This window comes from Ovis aries, chromosome 4 (genome assembly GCF_016772045.2).
Source record: "Ovis aries strain OAR_USU_Benz2616 breed Rambouillet chromosome 4, ARS-UI_Ramb_v3.0, whole genome shotgun sequence".
NCBI lineage: Eukaryota > Metazoa > Chordata > Mammalia > Artiodactyla > Bovidae > Ovis > Ovis aries.
In genome coordinates, this window is record NC_056057.1 from 43,510,325 (window position 1) to 43,530,173 (window position 19,849).

Sequence of the window (19,849 nt, forward strand, 5' to 3'; positions counted from 1 at the left end):
CCGCAAGGCCATGCCATACAGAAATTCAGAGGCCCAGATAGGTGACAGATACTGAGCAGATCCCAATCCCTGGGTTGGGAAGATCCTCTGGAGAAAGGAAAGGCTACCCACTCTGGTATTCTCACCTGGAGAATTCCATGGACTGTACAATCCAGGGGGTTGCAAAGAGTCAAACATGACTGAGCGACTTTCACTTCACTTCACTTCAGTGAGCAGATCCACTGAAATTAAAGAGAAACAGGGAGATAATCCTAAAGAAGCTAAAGCATTTTGGTTCAGTTCAGTTCAGTCGCTCAGTCGTGTCTGACTGTTTGCGACGCCATGAATCACAGCACACCAGGCCTCCCTGTCCATCACCAACTCCTGGAGTTCACTCAGACTCACGTCCATCAAGTCGGTGATGCCATCCAACCATCTCATCATCTGTCATCCCCATCTCCTCCTGTCCCTAATCCCTCCCAGCATCAGAGTCTTTTCCAATGAGTCAACACTTTGCATGAGATGGCCAAAGTACTGGAGTTTCAGCTTTAGCATCATTCCCTCCAGAGAAATCCCAGGGCTGATCTCCTTCAGAATGGACTGGTTGGATCTCCTTGCAGTCCAAGGGACTCTCAAGAGTCTTCTCCAACACCACAGTTCAAAAGCATCAATTCTTTGGCTCTCAGCCTTCTTCACAGTCCAACTCTCACATCCATACATGACCACTGGAAAAACCATAGCCTTGACTAGACAGACCTTTGTTGGCAAAGTAATGTCTCTGCTTTTGAATATGCTATCTATGTTGGTCATAACTTTTCTTCCAAGGAGTAAGCGTCTTTTAATTTCATGGCTGCAGTCACCATCTGCAGTGATTTTGGAGCCCCCCAAAATAAAGTCTGACACTGTTTCCACTGTTTCCCCGTCTATTTGCCATGAAGTGATGGGACTGGATGCCATGTTCTTCGTTTTCTGAATGTTGAGCTTTAAGCCAACTTTTTTACTCTCCACTTTCACTTTCATCAAGAGGCTTTTTAGTTCCTCTTCACTTTCTGCCATAAGGGTGGTGTCATCTGCATATCTGAGGTGATTGATATTTCTCCCAGCAATCTTGATTCCAGCTTGTGTTTCTTCCAGTCCAGCATTTCTCATGATATACTCTGCATAGAAGTTAAATAAGCAGGGTGACAATATACAGCCTTGACGTACTCCTTTTCCTATTTGGAACCAGTCTGTTGTTCCATGTCCAGTTCTAACTGTTGCTTCCTGACCTGCATGCAGATTTCTCAAGAGGCAGGTCAGGTGGTCTGGTATTCCCATCTCTTTCAGAATTTTCCACAGTTTATTGTGATCCACACGGTCAAAGGCTTTGGCATAGTCAATAAAGCAGAAATAGATGATTTTCTGGAACTCTCTTGCTTTTTCCATGATCCAGCAGATGTTGGCAATTTGATCTCTGGTTCCTCTGCCTTTTCTAAAACCAGCTTGAACATCTGGAAGTTCACGGTTTACATATTGCTGAAGCCTGTCTTGGAGAATTTTGAGCATTACTTTACTAGCATGTGAGATGAGTACAATTGTGCAGTAGTTTGAGCATTCATTGGCATTGCCTTTCTTTGGAATTGGAATGAAAACTGACCTTTTCCAGTCCTGTGGGCACTGCTGAGTTTTCCAAATTTGCTGGCATATTGACTGCAGCACTTTCACAGTATCATCTTTCAGGTGTTGAAATAGCTCAACTGAAATTCCATCCCCTCCACTAGCTTTGTTCATAATGATGCTTTCTAAGGCCCACTTGACTTCACATTCCAAGATGTCTGGTTCTAGGTGAGTGATCACACCATCGTGATTATCTGGGTGTTGAAGATCTTTTTTGTACACTTCTTCTGTGTATTCTTGCCCCCTCTTCTTAATATCTTCTGCTTCTGTTAGGTCCATACCATTTCTGTCCTTTATTGAGCCCATCTTTGCATGAAATGTTCCCTTGGTATCTCTGATTTTCTTGAAGAGATCTCTAGTCTTTCCCATTCTGTTGTTTTCCTCTATTTCTTTGCATTGATCGCTGAAGAAGGCTTTCTTATCTCTTCTTGCTATTCTTTGGAACTCTGCATTCAGATACTTTTATCTTTCCTGTTCTCCTTTGTTTTTCGCCTCTCTTCCTTTCACAGCTATTTGTAAGGCCTCCCGAGACAGCCATTTTGCTTTTTTGCATTTCTTTTTGTTGGGGATGGTCTTAATGCCTGTCTCCTGTACAATGTCACGAACCTCATTCCATAGTTCATCAGGCACTCTATCTATCATATCTAGGCCCTCAAATCTATTTCTCACTTCCACTGTATAATCATAAGGGATTTGATTTAGGTCATACCTGAATGGTCTAGCAGTTTTCCCTACTTTCTTCAATTTAAGTTTGAATTTCATACCCCAATTCTGGCGTTTCAGTTTGGAAAAAAAAACCAAATTCCCCAGATTCAGTCATTTTGGTTTCATATTACCTATGGTGGTGGGACTGCTATCATGAGCAGTCGAGCTTTGAAGGCTGACTTGCTTTGGAAGATGCCAAAGGTCAAAATTTCCTTCTGGTGCCCAGAAACCCACCTATTTATAAAGGACAGCTAAGAAAACCTCTAAATGTTCTTAATTACATTGCAATGCTCTCAGTCTTTTAAAATGAAGGAATATTAAATTGTATTAATGTTACGTATGATATTTATGATAATAGTTGGTATATAAACCCATATTTTTAATATTGTTTTGCTTCGTTCTGTTTTCCTGCATGGTATTTCCAAAGGTAGTCAATTTTGATTATCTGTGGAGATGAAAGTATTGCCTCAACTCAAGTATCTAAAATAGCATTATAAAGCACAGCCTTAATAGACGAACACTATTATAAGGTTCTTTTTTTTGGCTATGACTGGGGCAACCCAGGGCTAGCATGTGGACACTTTCCCTGCTCCTTTCCTAGCATTCTGTGTCCATTTCATTTAGGTTTTGCTGCTGAGTACATTTCTACAGTGTATTCTGCACAAGGCACCATATGAGTGGGCAAGGGACTGTGTCAGAAAGATGTCTTTTCCTAAAATACACATGCTGAGACAGCCAGTCTCTAGTTTGCATGGAGGCCTCCATAGACTGGTAGTAAGCCTTGATCATAGTGTTAAAAAAGAGTTTCCCCAACCAGGGGTAGTTCAATTTTAAAAGTTCTCGAAGACCACAAAGAAATCCAGGATCATATAGACTTCTCTAAGAATGGAGAACAATGAGTTAAAAGTTTGAGATGACTTTTTCTTCCCATTCATCTCAAATTATATCACCTGGGCAGGCAGCTGCCTATTTTAGCTACTCAGATACAACCCTCTTAGAGGAGAAATTAGCTGTGGAGAACAGGGAAGTACTCTTATTTAACTGCTCAGTAATCAGATAATCTTCTCTGAGTAATCAGAAGTTGGTTATAAAGTAATTTGGCAGCTAATAAGACTATGATGTTTTGGAGAATCAAGGTATCTTTAGCTCATGATAAATTTAGCTCTCTGTGTCTGATGTCAGCAAGAAGTCACACTTGTAAGTATATGAAGACTTTCTAGATCGTCATCAGGAAAGAGAGTGGGGGTGGAGGAGAAGGTGAGCAGGGATTGGTATGATATTAAAATCATTACAGCATCCTGGCTCCTGAAACAATCTAGAGACCAACAGCATTTATTCATGTCACCTCATCTGCCAGCTCTGTAGACATATCGTCAAGTTACTGCATGGATACTAACAGTGAGAGAGAGCATTAGAGATTTTTGGATATACATAAATAAATCTGAGAATAAATGATGGAAATAATTATCCTTAACTTTCCAATTCATTAACTTCTTATTAGGGTTATTAATAAGTTAAATTGTCAAGAAAATATTTGAGGTAGCTTACAAAATAGCACAAAATAGAAATAAAATCAAATGAGAATAAAAATCAATTAAGAAAAAGCAGAAATATAATGGTTAAGAGATCCCAGGTCAGCATTTCAGGAAGTTTAATGAATTAAATGTCAGTGTGCAGTTATCTACATTTTAGTGTCTGCCTTTCCACATCATCCTGTGCCTAATTATTACTCACCCCAGGCAGCAATTACCACCAGGACTTTTTTAATTAAAAAAATCTAATTCAAAACTTACTTGTAACATGAAATAAGATCTAGCATTTAAAAATATCATGTGTGTTGGTCACTAATTTGTGTCTGACTCTTTGCAACCCCATGGGCTGTAGCATGCCAGGCTCCTCTGTCCATGGAATTCTCCAGGCAAGAATACTGGAGTGGGTTGCCATTTCCTTTTCTGGGGGATCTTCCCAACCCAGGAATTGAACCTGGGTCTCCTACATTGCCGGCGAAGGAACTGGCAACTCACTCCAGTACTCTTGCCTGGAAAATCCCATGGATGGAGGAACCTGGTGGGCTGCAGTCCATGAGGTCACTAAGAGTCAGACACGACTGAGTGACTTCACTTTCACTTTTCACTTTCATGCATTGGAGAAGGAAATAGCAACCCACTCCAGTGTTCTTGCCTGGAGAATCCCAGGGATGGGGGAGCCTGGTGGGCTGCCACCTATGGGGTTGTGCAGAGTCAAACATGACTGAAGTGACTTAGCAGCAGCAGCAGCAGCTTCTACATTGCGGGCAGATTCTTCACTCAGGATTCTTATGAGCAAAGTAAGTAGGCAATGACAAAGGATGTTGGAAGACAGGTTTGGTTGGTCTTCTGTCAGCATTTATGGGATATAGATATTATAGGTAACCTTAATAATGAAAATCTCAAAAGCATATGAAAAAGTGAAGTTTCAGGAGCGTAAGAAAGTAGAATAGAAAAAAAAAAAAAAACAAAAACAAAAAAATCACCAAGAAACTTAAATCCAGAATAATTTGAGAAGTATTGAAGTCTATGTGTATATCTTTATAGTTATTAGCATGGCTCAGAAGAATGAGTACTGGACACTAGCCAGGTAATCTTTGTTCCAGTTCTTGGGTCTCCCAGGGCTTCCCTAATAGCTCTAAATTTGTTGGTAAAGCATCTGCCTGCAATGCAGGAGACCCTGGTTCAATTCCTGGGTCAGGGAAGATCTGCTGGAGAAGGGCTAGGCTACCCACTCCAGTATTCTTGGGATGGCCTAGAGAATTCCATGGACTGTTGAATGACTCTTGGAACTTCCCTTGCCTTCATTCTCTTCATCTGTAAATTAAAGGATGAACTAGATGCTCTCTGCTCTCCCTTCAAGCATTGACTCTACTGTAATTATTGAATACTCTGTAGTTTAGCCCTGCTAGATATTAAAACACATTGCAACATTTGTAATTAAAGTAGTATGACACTGGTACAAATGTAGAATCTTAGTGGAAAAGGATAGGGGCCTATGATATAGACTTATGGGGATTAAATAGGTGATAAAGATGTCATTTTTATTCATTGAGGTTTACTGGACAATAAGCTGTCTTGGAACAACTACCTAACCATTTATAGAAATGTAAAGAGATTTATTCTTATCCCACTCTTTACATAAAGTTTAATTCTAAATGGACTAAAATTTTAAATATACTAAACAAAGAAGGGAGGGGAGATAGAGACCAGTGACAAAAATCTTTTTAAAAACATTTTCAGTAATATGACCTTTGGGTACCTATCTCAACAAATTTAGAGCCTATAAAGAAAACAACATGGATGCAACTTATACCTATTAATACAAATTAAATACAGTACTTCTATATTTATACAGAAGTTCTTTTGTATATTATATGTTATTTATATAAGTTATATATATGTTATTTATATATTATACAGTTGATAATGTCATAAATAAAAGACAAATAATAAACTAATGAAGCTATTTGGAAAAGAATGTGGTAGAAGGTTAATTTCTTTTATACAGAGTTCTCACAGATCAATAGCAAAAGATGAACAAGTCAAGAGAAAAATGGTCAAAGAACATTAACAGTTCATAGAAAGAGCAAAATACAAATGAATATTTGACAAGTTGCTCAGCCTCATTCATGAGGAATAGCATTCAGATTCCACTTTTATCTATAAGATGGGCAAAACTTGAAAAATCTGAAAAATTAAAAATATTTAATAGGACCCCCTGTTGAAGGAAAAAGATATTCTCATGTATTGTTGATAGCAGTCCTTTTCTCTTAAGGCCAATTTAGCAATAACTATCAAAATGTTAGATGCAGATACTTTCAGATTTAGTATTCCAGTTGAAGGTATTTATTCTCTAGTCAATTTAATGGACTATTTGTGTACATAATTCTACTTATTATACTAAATTTGTATTTGTATTAACCTTTAAAATTAATAGGATAAATTTTGAATATAACAAAAGGAGCTATTTATAGTTCTTGCCTTTGGAGAGGAATGAGAGACAGGGGGCTTTAATATTTATATTTTATATCATTTTATTCTATCCTAAATAATATTTTTACCAAGATTGGGTAAATGTTAACATTTTCAAATAGTTTTAAAATTTAATAGTAAATGAGTGTCCTAAATGGACAAGGAAACGGCAACCCACTCCGGTATTCTTGCCTGGAGAATCTCATGGACAGAGGAGCCTGGCAGGCCGTGGTCCACAGGGTCGCAGAGAGCCAGACACGACTGAAGCGATTAAGCACACAGGCACGAGTGTCCTAAAGTACCTTTTTAAAGAGGTTGTGGAAAGAGTGATGATAAAGCTAAAAATATACTTAAGAAAAACTCAAGTTCATCTGCTGTCCTAAATTGAAAATAGTAGTTGAAAAAATATAGCAGTATATATGATCTTTTAGAAAATAATACAAGCTTATATGACAAAAATGACAGTCTCTAGAGTTTCTGAAAATTGTGTGCCTCACTTACTGTACCAACACCCTAAAGGATTCTTCTGTATAATATAAAATGAGATTGATATCCTACATTTTTTCATGCAGAACTCACTGCTTTTTATTTTATGAATTTCTTCACACATAAGTGCCTTTAGATATATTTTTTTAACAGTGGCATGACAAACAGTATCATTTACACAAACACTGAGCTATTCAAAAAGTAGAATTCCTATTAATATAGTTTACCAATTCTGTGTAAAAACTGCCATAGTACTTGTAACTATAATTTTGGTTGTTGCTTAGTAATTGAAAGCCTTCTTATTTACAGACTTTTTAAAAGTAAAAATTAATCTCCTAAGAGCAACTAGTCAAATGATATTTTTATAATGAGATTTTTTTTTAAATAGAAAAAGATATTTCCTAGGTTCACAAAGGCCTCATGGTCAGAAGAAAGATCAAATAAACAGAGTTGTTGTTTGCTTTTTTCTTCTTTATCTTCCCAAGGAAGACTGAGGGCCACAGAGGATGTGGTATACATCATACAGTTTGAATACTGTAATAGATACAAAGGAAGACTCTATCTCCCTCAGATTGATTTTAGGAAACATAAATTTAGGAAATAAGTTATGAAAATTGAACTCATAATTTATAGTTGAATCTTTTCTATTACCTAATATGGAATATATTTCTTTGTAAGGAGTATTTATTAGTTTTTAAAATATGCAAATTGAGGAAATGGTGAAAAATTTCAAAGATAATCTTTTAAGTTATAAACCTAAAAATCATATGTAAAAATAATATAAGGGTGAAATATTTCAAAACCAGAAACAAATTGGAAAGAAACTATATACCACCCTTCAAAAAAGGTCCAGAATTGGGTAAAGGAAACTTCATTCAGATTTAAAGTTGCTTTTAAAGCATGTTAGAAGTTTGAACCAGTTTTTTTAGACAGTCTGTATTTTACATACTAGCTCTTGAGTTAATTCTCCATGATTTCACCGACTGCCCACTTCTTTTTTACATTTAGTTCTTCATACTTGGCCCTTTTTATCAGCATACCCATACTCTTCCACCTCATGTCCTTCCAGCACACCTAGTTTTGAAAGACTACATGAGACAGCTAATTCAGAGTAGGCATTATAATTTTAGCTACAAGAAACCTATACCTTAAAAAGATCTAAGAACTGAGTACCCTGAAAGTAAAATGTATTTACTGCTTTTCATGATAAAGCATACTTGTGTTGCATCTGTATATGTCTCTGTGTGTCTGCGTGTGAGTTGGTCTCATGTGGGACATCCCAGAACACTCTAATAAATTTTCATTTTTGCATCTAAAAAAATAAAAATTAATCAAAGTGTAGATTTTTATTAGAGTTTTACTTCTGGGGAACATAATGCAGAATGGAAAATATTTCTGAATATCTAGTTCTTGATGTAAAATATTCTCAATCTTAAAAGAAATATTTTTCTAAATCATTGCTATCAAAAATGTGAAAATAATTAGAATTTAATATCAGCCACTGTACTATATTCACTTAATTACTAAAATAAAGTAAAAACAGGCATATTAACTACAAAAAAGAGGACAATTCAACAAAACTGAAACCATGACTGATGTATGGAGAGTTAATAGACTATTGGCACAGATGAGATTAAATTCCTTTTATTCTCACAGTATCTATATACTGAAAAAATGTGCTTAGCTATAATAAGAACTTTTATTCATAAATAAAACATATTAGTGGTAGAAACCCTAAAGTATTAAAGCTATATTTGTTAAAAATGATTACAATAACTATTCTAGGAATTGAAAAGGAGACAACATTTAATATTCTCACTAATTTCTTAATTAGGGAAAGGTATGATCAAAGGAAAAAATATGTCTCTCTTCTTAGTTAATCAAAACGACCTAAGAAGAATGATCAATGAAATTACAAATTTCTTAAAGATAATAATGATAAGGATAATATTTAGTATGATTAAAAAAGCAAATAATTTCAAACTAGAAAATAGTAATGACCCCTGATTCTACTTGATGATTTACTTTTTTGTGTTTTGTTTTGCTTTTGAAGAACAATGTTCTTTAATGGTATTAGAACAATAAATTCCCTATCCTGTTCATTCCATCCTTGACCTTACATTTACACTGAATTTGTAATGGTATGAGATGGCAAGTAACTAAGTTATCAGTGACAGAACATGATTCCTCAAGAATAAAAACAATCTAAAACAATTTCAGATTATGAAAATTAATACTGATTTTGTTATTTACAATTATTCCAAAATCAAGGATAAGCCTAGTGGGCAGCCTACATAGTTTACTTGTTTAAAATAATATTTATTTATCTTTGGCTCTGGTGGTCTTTGTTGCTGCCTACTAGGAAGTCTACTAGGCAGCCTACATGCTGCCATGTCCTGGCTATTATAAACAGTGCTGCGATGAACATTGGGGTACATGTGTCTCTTTCAATTCTGGTTTCCTCGGTGTGTATGCCCAGAAGTAGGAATATATCATCCTATTTTAAAGACAACTGCCAAGTGAGAGACAGTAAAAGGCACAGTGGTTAAGAACATGGACTGTGGATTCAGACACTCGTAGCTTTGAATCCAGGTTTACCAACTTTCTACCTGAGTGATCTTGGATCTAGTTCCCCTAATCTTTAGTTTATGGATATATGCAAAGTAGGATTATTGTAGCATATTGGTCATTGTGAGGATAAAAGAGATAATGTATATGTATGGCCAGAAATGTGGACATATAGAAAACAAAAATTGTAACAATGAATAGTAGGAGAACTATCATACAGCATGATAGTAAAAGTGGTTCACTCTTTGTATTGTCTCATGTCTTGGCAGCATAAAAAAGAGGGGGGCCTATAAACCATTCAACTATGGCAGGGAAATTTTAGAGTAAAATTTATGCATGGTAGTCATTTTGTCCAGCATTTTGCTAAACTTTATGCTCATTTACCTCCTAGAGGTCTTTGAATGTTTTAAATAAATGGCATGAATTACTCAAAATGTATTTAGCACTTAAAGTATACATGTGGTGTGATGTGCCAGGAAGAGGTGGCAGAAGGCCTCTTGACACTAGAGAGCAGGTCCCATAGGAAAGGCCAGCATCAGGACAGCAGTGGACTGAGAAGCAAACAAACAGACAAAGATGAAGAGAATATGAGTACGAGAGGGTGATACAACTCATGCAAATCAGGAGGACTTGAAAGAGTAGAGTAACAGCAGTGTCAGAGCATCAGGCAAGCAGTCCATGACCGAAAGACATTAAGGAAGGGCCAGCCAAGATAAACCACTGAAGCATAGGCACATGAAGCACATCCGGAAACAAAAGAGATGCATTGGCCCAGTCTCAGCTGCTTCATTCTACTCTCATTCATGGGGAAGCAAGGCTTAAGTGACCCAGGTTTGGACATCTGCCATTGATTAAATTAAAGCCCGTTAATTGGGTAGAGTATGGGAGGGACAGACAGCTCTCTGGCAAAAACACCTTTTTGACATAAAGTAATAATGAGTTTTTCAGCCACTTGTGATCAGTTGGTTGCAGTTTTGATACATGAGATGTTGGTGTGGTGCTTTTAATTTATTATTAATACCTTATTTTAACTTGTGGCTTGTAAATGGTGCCTTTGACATGACCACTTAAACCCTGAAAGTGATCTTTATAAATAATTTACAATAGAAATAATAAGTGATATCTAGAGGGGACTGTGTATGGAGATTTGGTAATCAGCCTGACACAGGCTGCTTCTTTATCTGTCGGTCTGCTAAGTTGTACGTGTTGTTTAATTATTATGAAGATATTAATGTGACTCGACTTCCTTTTTCTGTTAGAGAAAAACATGTAGTATTGTTTTCTATATTTACAATGCAATTCATACTTTAAATCAACTGTCCATTGCATCTTTGCCTTGATATTGTAACCCAAAGGGGACATTTATGTCAAAAATACTCTTCTGAATAAATCAAATTAGCATGATCTGTGTTGTGGCATACATGAAGATGAGGCATTTTATTCAAATTTGTTTATAAGTTCAGCAATTATTTTTAGTTAATTAGAACCCCACTTTTAAATTATCATACCCTTGAAATTGACTCCTTAGACCATACAGATTCCTATATCTCTATAATTTGGGCTGTGTGTATTTCTGTATTTTAAGTGTACATCATACTCTGTTTCACTTAAATAATTATTTTGTGGAAATATAGTTGATTTGCATTGTTGTGTTAATTTCTGCCATATAGCCATCTAAATATTCAGAAAAATTTATTAATTGAAAATATTCTAGAGCTTTAGTTCTCAAAGAATTATTCTTAAACCAGTAATGTCGTCATTGTTTAAGAACTTATTAGAAATACAAAATTAAAGTTCCATCTCAGAATTACAGGATTAGAAATTTGCAGGGTGGGTCCCGGCCATCTGTGTTTTAACAGAACCTCAAAGGAAATCTGATGCACACTGAAGTTTAAGAACCACTAATCAGTGGATCAATTAGTTGTTTCATTTATGTGACTTAATGTGATTAATTAATTTGGTTAATATAGATTAATGTAATCTATGTGACTTGGTAGCTACTGTGAAGGCTATACAAGGGATTAATAATATTCTCCTTCTAGAAGAGTATAATCTGATATGCTAACCCATAAGGTAATAATATTATAGGAGTTATAATCACTATGAAGCGTTAAATAATATTACAGGAGTCTAACAAGTGCCATAGGGCAGTGTAGGATGAATTACTAAATTATAAAGAGGGTATAATACTGTCATTACACTGTAGTGAGTGTAATGTCTTTACATTACATCTTACACTGCAGTGAGAGACTGAAGAGTCAGACTTCCTACGTTCAAATCCCAGCCCTGTCGCTAATTAGTACCTACCTCAGAGGACTGTTGTGAGGCTAAAGGCATTAGAATAGCCCCTGACATGATGAAGTCTATGTAAATGTTAGGTATTATTAATACTTTTAGTATGGTGAACAGAAAGTTCCGTGAGAATACAGAGTAGCAGGTTTCTTAGCTGAAGGAATTAGAATGACTTAAAGAAAGAAATAATTTTATCTAGGCCTTAAAGTATGAGCTTATGTCGATGGGAGAGTAGCAAAGGGGAGGGATCCTGATGGCAAATGAGAACAAATGAGTAATCTTTCCTTCTAAGATAAAAAATTATATAGATTCGATATCTCCAGTGGTTCAGTTTCAATTCACTGGTAAAGCATTCTTTTACTTGGTTAATTTACAACATGTCCATCATCCTCCTTTTAAAAAACTGTTTATCAAATATCAGTTATATGCCTTGTACTGAGAAGCTGAAAATACAGTAATGAACAAGATGGACAAAGTACCAACTTTAAGTGTTTTAGGGACTAGAACAATGACTCAGAATAACTTTCAAATAAAATTTCTTAAACCAAAGAAATTATGGGAAAAGTCACATCAAGAACTGCAGACAGGCATATTTAAGAATTCAGTTACCTCTCTCTGCAACTGGAGCCCAGAATCTGATACTTGGTCAATTATATTAAACACTGATTCATATGAATGACCCTCTTGATAACAGAAATTTGCAATAATAGAAATAACTTTTAAATTATAGTTTTCTTCTATGCTTATTATTTTAAGTTTTAGAAAAGTAACTAGTATGAGAAAGGGTCCCAGTTTTTTTCTGGATCAGCACTAATGCCAATCGAAAAATAATTTTTTTTAACTAGGCAAAGAATTTATTAATCTTTGTTTCAGACCTTTGCCCCAGACTTCTTTAGCTTAATTGGCTGCAAAGAATGAATTGTATCTAAGCAAAAACTGAAGAAACCTGCAGTGTCCAGGGGCTTGGGCTTAAAAATATTAAAGATCTAGATTTTATCAGATCCATAAGCAAAATTTTAAAAAGCAGTCATAATATAAAATAGCAGCTCCTAATAACTTCTTCAAGGTTTATCTTCTTCAGAAGTTGACTCAATTCAGTTTGCTTCCTTCTTGGAAGTCTTGTCAAAATTCTTGTCAAGATCTAGAACTTTAGCGTCATCATCTTCTCCAGTGGCAAGTGGTACTTTTCCATCCATAGATTTCTTTTGGGGAGAGCTTCAGTCAGTCTCCTTAAGTCTAAGTCAGTCTCCTGGTCAGACTGTCTGCGACAAGTTTAAGATCCTGGGTAGCATTTCTGTCAGCTGCTTTGTTTCAGTATGGCCTATAATGATGAAAGTGTTTGCTGCCAGAGATACCTGAACTTTCAGATTGTTAGTGTGGCTCACTGTTCCTTGACTGGTGAACATACTCATTTCTTCAAATGAGGTGTTGTTTACCCCTAACTTCCTTAAAGAGAACTGAAGCTTTTTGTTATTTTCTGTGGCATTTGTAAGAACCACCTTCTTCTTTCTGTGAGCAGTTTATTTCCCAACAATGCACTGAGGGGCCTGCAATTTGGCAAGTTTCCCCTGGTTCAGTATAGCTTCTTTCATGTTGTTGGAGAAGAAATGGGGCCACACGGGGACTAGGATTGGCACTCAGGTGGTCTCAGACAGACCAGCTGAGATTAGGCACATACACGTGGGGACTCAAAATCTAAAAGTGTTTTTAACTCATTTTTTTCCTTTTCTGTGCTGACCCCTTGGAAGTTAGGGGAAAGATAGTGAATCAAAATGGTATACTCTTTATTTTTCACTGCTAATCACTCTATTTTATTCTTTTACTTTCTTAGGAGCATATATGGTCTTTTATAGATAGTTAAGGGAAAAGGAGTAAGGCAAATTCCTTTACTTTGAAGATAGTGAGATACCATGCCAGAAACATTTGTGAAGAAAACTATGGATAAGCCACACAAACAGTAAATGATTTTTCTGCTTTTTACTTTTCCTTTGTTTGCTACTCTAAGATGCAAGTTTTATGTTTGGCTCAAAAAAATCATAGTTGTATACTCCCTGAAAAGCCTTGTCTCAGATCTATAACAATGCTCACAAGAAATATTAATAGAAACAGTTCATCTAGTTTTTTAAGCCACGTGGACAATAAACAGAATTAATTGCCAAGACTTTTAAACAGAAGTCTATTTTCTAGTGTGACATGGACACAGAAGGAAACAATGGCACCCATCTGTTGTCCCTCAACCTCTTACAAATGTCAGTCTGATTTAAGGTCCTGTGAAGATCTGGGATTACTTTGCCAACAAAGGTCTGTCTAGTCAAGACTATGGTTTTCCAGTGGTCATGTATGGATGTGAAAGTTGGACTGTGAAGAAAGCTGAGCACTGAAGAATTGATGCTTTTGAACTGTGGTGTTGGAGAAGACTCTTGAGAGTCTCTAAGACTGCAAGGAGATCCAACCAGTCCATTCTAAAGGAGATCAGTCCTGAGTGTTCTTTGGAAGGACTGATGTTAAAGCTGAAACTCCAATACTTTGGCCACCTCATGCGAAGAGTTGACTCATTGGCAAAGACCCTGATGCTGGGAGGGATTGGGGGCAGGAGGAGAAGGGGATGACAGAGGATGGGATGGCTGGATAGCATCACCGACTCAATGGACATGAATTTGGGTGAACTCCGAGAGGTGGTGATGGACAGGAAGGCCTGACGTGCTGTGATTCATGGGGTTGCAAAAAGTCGGACACAACTGAGCGACTGAACTGAACTGAACTGAACTGAAGTGAAGATCTGGGATTCTTTCTTTCTGCTCAGATCTAGAATGATGAGAAGGAGGTAAGAATGAATCTTTTCAGACCTTGATGTAACCACTAATGGGTCCCCAACTAACTTTTGTCCTGAAAGAAACTAAGTCAAATCAGTTCAGCACATGAAATTCTTTTGCACATTGACAGTTATTAATGAATGCAGAGTAAATTGTTTGTTCTTAAAATGTTACTTATACTAGATAAATATCCTTGATGGTGATTATCTTTTCCTTATTTTTCTTGCTGCTGCTAATTTGCTTCAGTCGTGTCTGATTCTGTGCGACCCCATAGACGGCAGCCCACCAGGCTCCCCCGTCCCTGGGATTCTCCAGGCAAGAACACTGGAGTGGGTTGCCATTTGAGACAAGATAATCACAGCAATGTATTTCCTAACATTTCTACGAAGAGGCTGCAACTGGTACAGATTTACCTTGGCCACATTAAGCACAAATTTTTTTTTTTACTTCAGTGGTCCTGATTCCCTAACATATGATATAGTTGGAGCGTTCCAGGTGGCGTTAGTGGCAAATAACCCGCCTGCCAATGAAGGAAACATGAGACATGGGTTCGATCCCTGGATGGGGAAGATCCCCTGAAGGAGGGCATGGCAACCCACTCCAGTATTCTTGCCTGGAGAAGAATACTGGAGTATCCTTGCCACAGACAGGCTACACAGAATCAGACACAACCGAAGCGACTTAACACACACATGATATAACTGTATCACAGGTAGTGAAACAGCATTTTGTGACAGGGTCTAGAATATTAGACTGGGAAAGATGATAGGAAGAATAAGGGGAGAGAAGTCAAGAAGAAACTTATTATCTAGCTACAGAGTTTTGAATTTTTTTAAAAAAGCACTGCTAAATAATTTGGATTTGATTATTTAATTTTCTATCAGAAATAAAAAGAGATCCAAATCTCTTTTCTAATTTACTTGTAGTCTGTAAGCTAGTAGTTAAGAGCTGTATGTCATATGTAGCTTGCAATTATATGTTTGTTCTTACCAAAAATAAAGACAGGTATATACATCAAAGAAAGAAGATACATCATATTGTATTCATATTTTCATCACTGGAGTAAAATATCATGTGCTAAAGAATGAGCTCAAAATAAGGACAATAAAGAGTATATAATAACAAAAATTGAATATTACTAGCTGCATAGCAAATTGTTTGCCGAGCTTTGTTTCATGTGTGATGTGATTTATTGCCATGAGTACTTGGCAGAAAGAATTAAATGTTTGCATTTTCATTGCACTATTAGATATTGCTGCCATGAAATATATTGAGAGTAGGACAACACAATACATGGTGAAAAGAAATCACATTATGGGGGAAGGGTATCATTCTTCATCCTCGAATGAGTCATGCAGAACCGACCACTTTATATGCATTTATTTTTTGTTTATGACCCATTCCACTTTTTGGAGGTTTTATCCATAACAGCTTATTGGTAATAGACAGCAAATTACAGTTGCATGAAAGAACACTCATACTATTTATTGCTATTTTTAGTAGCAGCTTGCATTTGAACTCTGAAATTGGATACTTAACCAACTGATTATATATTGACCATTTTAAGTGCGAAAATAAATGTTTTTCAAAATTTTTACTTTCTTCAGTAGAATTTCATTTCCTCACAGCTGTTTCAGAAATGAAAGAACATTCCTAATACTGTTTGAGACTTAAAAATAAAATAGGCATTATGCAAGAATTAACTTTCATTAATTAATTTCACTTAACTTTTTAATTAATGGTCACTGATAAATTAAATATTTACTAATTATTTGATTTATTTGTAATCAGATTCCAAAGCAGTGTTATCATGTAAGACTTGGATAAATTTTTGAAAAGTATGTGTTACTATATCTGTTTTAAAACTAAAATGGAATTTCTCTATAATACTATTAGCTGAGAGTATATTTGAGATAAAGGAGATTGTCTATGACTTCATCACTGATCCTTGATCACTGAAATAGGAAGGAAGGAAGGAAGTGAGGGAGGGAGGAAAAAGGTTAGGATCTAAACCCGGTGAACAAAACAGCTCAACCTATTTTCTTTCAATGTTTATTTTTGTTTTATTTTAAAGTGCATTTTTACTCCAAAGCTTTATATCTCTTGGTAGTTTTCATGATGAATCATTTTTCATACTCTTTGTTATGGGTTTTATAATTTTCCGTGGTCATTATTACTAGGTAAAATTATACATTTGGGGAAATCAAATATGTAGCTTACATCATTTACATGCAATGGGCATTAGAGTGCCTAAATATTCCCTTTCAGTGCTGCAATAGCTCTGGTCCCTATCTACCACTCTATAATGAAGGGACTGATGATATTGTAATTTGAGATTGTGACTGTCATGATGGTATAATCATTGCAGGATCTGTCTCTTCTTCTCACTCTATAAATTCTACTGACAGAAATATATTCTTCCTTTCTTTTTTTTACCTGAGAATTAATGTTTAGGCATTAAATTCGTAATGTTAGTTCAACTTGAATTTCCACTTTTCTGTTAATTTTTCTTTTGATTGATACATATCATTTCATAAACTTAATGCTTGAAAACAGAACAGAATAACAGAATAACAGATCTGCTAGAATAAAAGTGGTTATGGAAATCTCACCCCTCAGGTGACATTCTATACCAAGAACAGCCAAGTGCCTCAAATTCTGTTGGGATATAATTATCTCATAATAACTATTTTCCCAACAGCACTGCATTACAATCAGGCCATAAAATTTGTTTTGTGTCTCAGGAAAGAAGATAGAGTAAGCAATTTGGAATGTTACAAAACAGGCTCAGTTGAGCAGTTTAATTTGCATGGATTATCCTCATCCTCTAAATGTGCCATTGACCAATGAGAGTTATCAGTTGCCTTGGTCCAGAGAGCGTTATCGTTTTATATGCACACATTTGCAAAAATTGAGATTTAAAAGTTGCTCAAAATATAATAAAAGCAAAAGAACTATTAAAACACTAGCTGCTGTAAATAATATATTTTACAACTTCAGAGATGTTTTATTCTATTGTATTTAGCATACATTTAACATACTTTGCCAGCAGAGATTTGCAAAATAAACCAGACTAGAACAGCCCTATAATTATATCTGTGTAAATGTTTTAAAGGATTGTATTATAAGAAAAAAAATTGTAGTAGTATGTTTATTATGCTATTTATAGTATGCAAGCAAATTTTATGCAAGAGTCAGATAGACTTAAGTACATTCTATAGTTTAGAAGCAGCAAAGTTCCAAACGTAATTTTAGTTAGAGTAAAATACATTTGTTGAGTTCTTATATTGCACTGAATCCCTGGGGATGTAAAGATGAATAAGACTTTGTTTTGTTCAGCTGACACTGCAGTGTCAGACACTGGTATTGTATTATTATACATCTAAAGAGACAGATACATGCACAGGGAATAGAAAAACCCAGATTGCCTAGTGTGGGAGTTCAGGGATAATTTCCTCAAGGGACTGTATACTTAAGGCTCAGATTTAAAGGATGGGCAAGAGTTGTCCAAAAATGAAAAAGATTATTCAAAAAGCAAATAAAGAGTTGGACAAAATTGAAAGATATGTGATTTTTAAGTGTTAGGTCTATTAAGGTACAAATTACAGAACATTCGTTTTAGACATTCAGTTCTGTGAATGATAGTTATGTAAGTATCACCACAGTTAAAATCTAGAGCCTTTTGTAACTCATAAATTTTCCTTTTGCCCCTTTATAGCCAATTCCTTACCCCTGCCTCAGTGTCTAGTGACCACTGACCGGTTTTATCCCTATAATTTTGCCTTTTCTATAATATCATATAAATAAGGCAATATAGTATTATAGTCTTTTAGATCTATCTTCTTTCATTCTGCATATCACACTTGAGAATCTTCATGTGGTTGCATGCATTTGTAGCTCATTCCCTTTTGTTAATACATATGCCATGGCATGGATTTACTCTGCTTATTGATTCATTCCCCAGTTAATAGCTATGTTGGTTGTTTCTAGTCTTGGAGATGATGGATAAAGCACTGTTAACATTTCTGTACATGTTTTTGTGTGGATCTATGTTGTCTTAATTTCTCTGGAAATCATTTCTCTTAGATAAATATCTCGGAGTAGGATTGATAGGTCCTATGTGGAATATTTTGATGTAGCTGACTGACATAAGTGTGAAACCGCATGAGGTGCTCACAATTTACTATTACAGGAGCACGGTGAGAGAAAGAAGACAGGAAAGAGTGGGCGAAGACCAGATTAGTACTTTTTGTTCCACGCTAAGAAACTCAGATTATGTTCAAATCAGATGGGGAGATTTTAAACAGTCATGTTGTGTGCTCATATTTCCATTTTGTCTGAGGTGTCAGGGCAAAGCTTGAACTGGTGGAAGGAGGCTTTGGTGTCAAGACGAGGCTGGACATTTTGGTATTCTTAGTCCAAGATCCTACCATAGGACCTATTCCTGGCAGAGCATACCCAAGACTTCCAGTATTATAATCCCAGGATACTGTGTAGGTGAAAAAAAAAAAAAAACATGTTTACTGATAACACTTTCTAAAGAATTAGATAGCCCACTCCCCAGGATCATGGTCTGTGCTAAGTAGATTTCTCTAGGAAGAAGACCTTTACTATGCAGAGCTAAGCAGGTACTTTCTTAAGACGGTCAAGCACTAGCACCAGGGACCAACAACTTGTTTAATTCTCCTAACAACCCTATGAGGTAGATGCCATTATCGTATACATCTGCTGTAACAGAAAGAACAGAGATTCTGAGCCTATCAGAGCTACCATTTATTACTATGATAATCATATTACTGTGATCATTATGATAAATTGTTTAACCTCTTCAGACTCAAATTCCTTGTCTGTAAAATTTATATCGTAGTATCCACCTCATTAGAATTTTAAGAGGGTTGAATGAAACAACATATAAAATGACCCTGGAGTATTGTTGGTGGTCACTAAATGTTTCCTCTCTAGAGTTACACAGTGTATATAATCGTGTATATATAATCAATGAAATATTAATTGGTTGAAAAGTTGGAAATTAAGCTTGAGTAACTAAAAAAAGCAAAGAAAAAATAAAACATTTGAATAAATTCCTGATTGATAATGAACTTATAACGTACTTTAAAAACCCATTTAAAAATGAAAACCAGGATCTATCATCTGTTTTGATGGAAAATTAAATAATATACATGAAGCGTATAAAGTGTAGACATACAATCTCCCTCACTTTTGGTTGTGCTTTTTCATGGGAAGAATTATAGTAAAATATTTTCCTTTAAATAAAGAATTGGACATAAATGTTTTCTCTAACAAAATCCTTAGTAAAGATAAATTTAGAATATGGAAGATCTATCATGT

The 19,849-nt window shown here is 35.7% G+C and overlaps 1 protein-coding gene and 1 pseudogene across 5 annotated transcripts in view; one reads left to right on the forward strand and one right to left on the reverse strand.

The window, feature by feature from the left end:
- Positions 1-19,849, forward strand: part of MAGI2 (membrane associated guanylate kinase, WW and PDZ domain containing 2) — a 1,505,066-nt gene that overhangs the window by 231,020 nt on the left and 1,254,197 nt on the right. The window lies entirely within an intron of this gene.
- Positions 12,782-13,279, reverse strand: LOC121819496 (transcription factor BTF3-like; annotated as a pseudogene).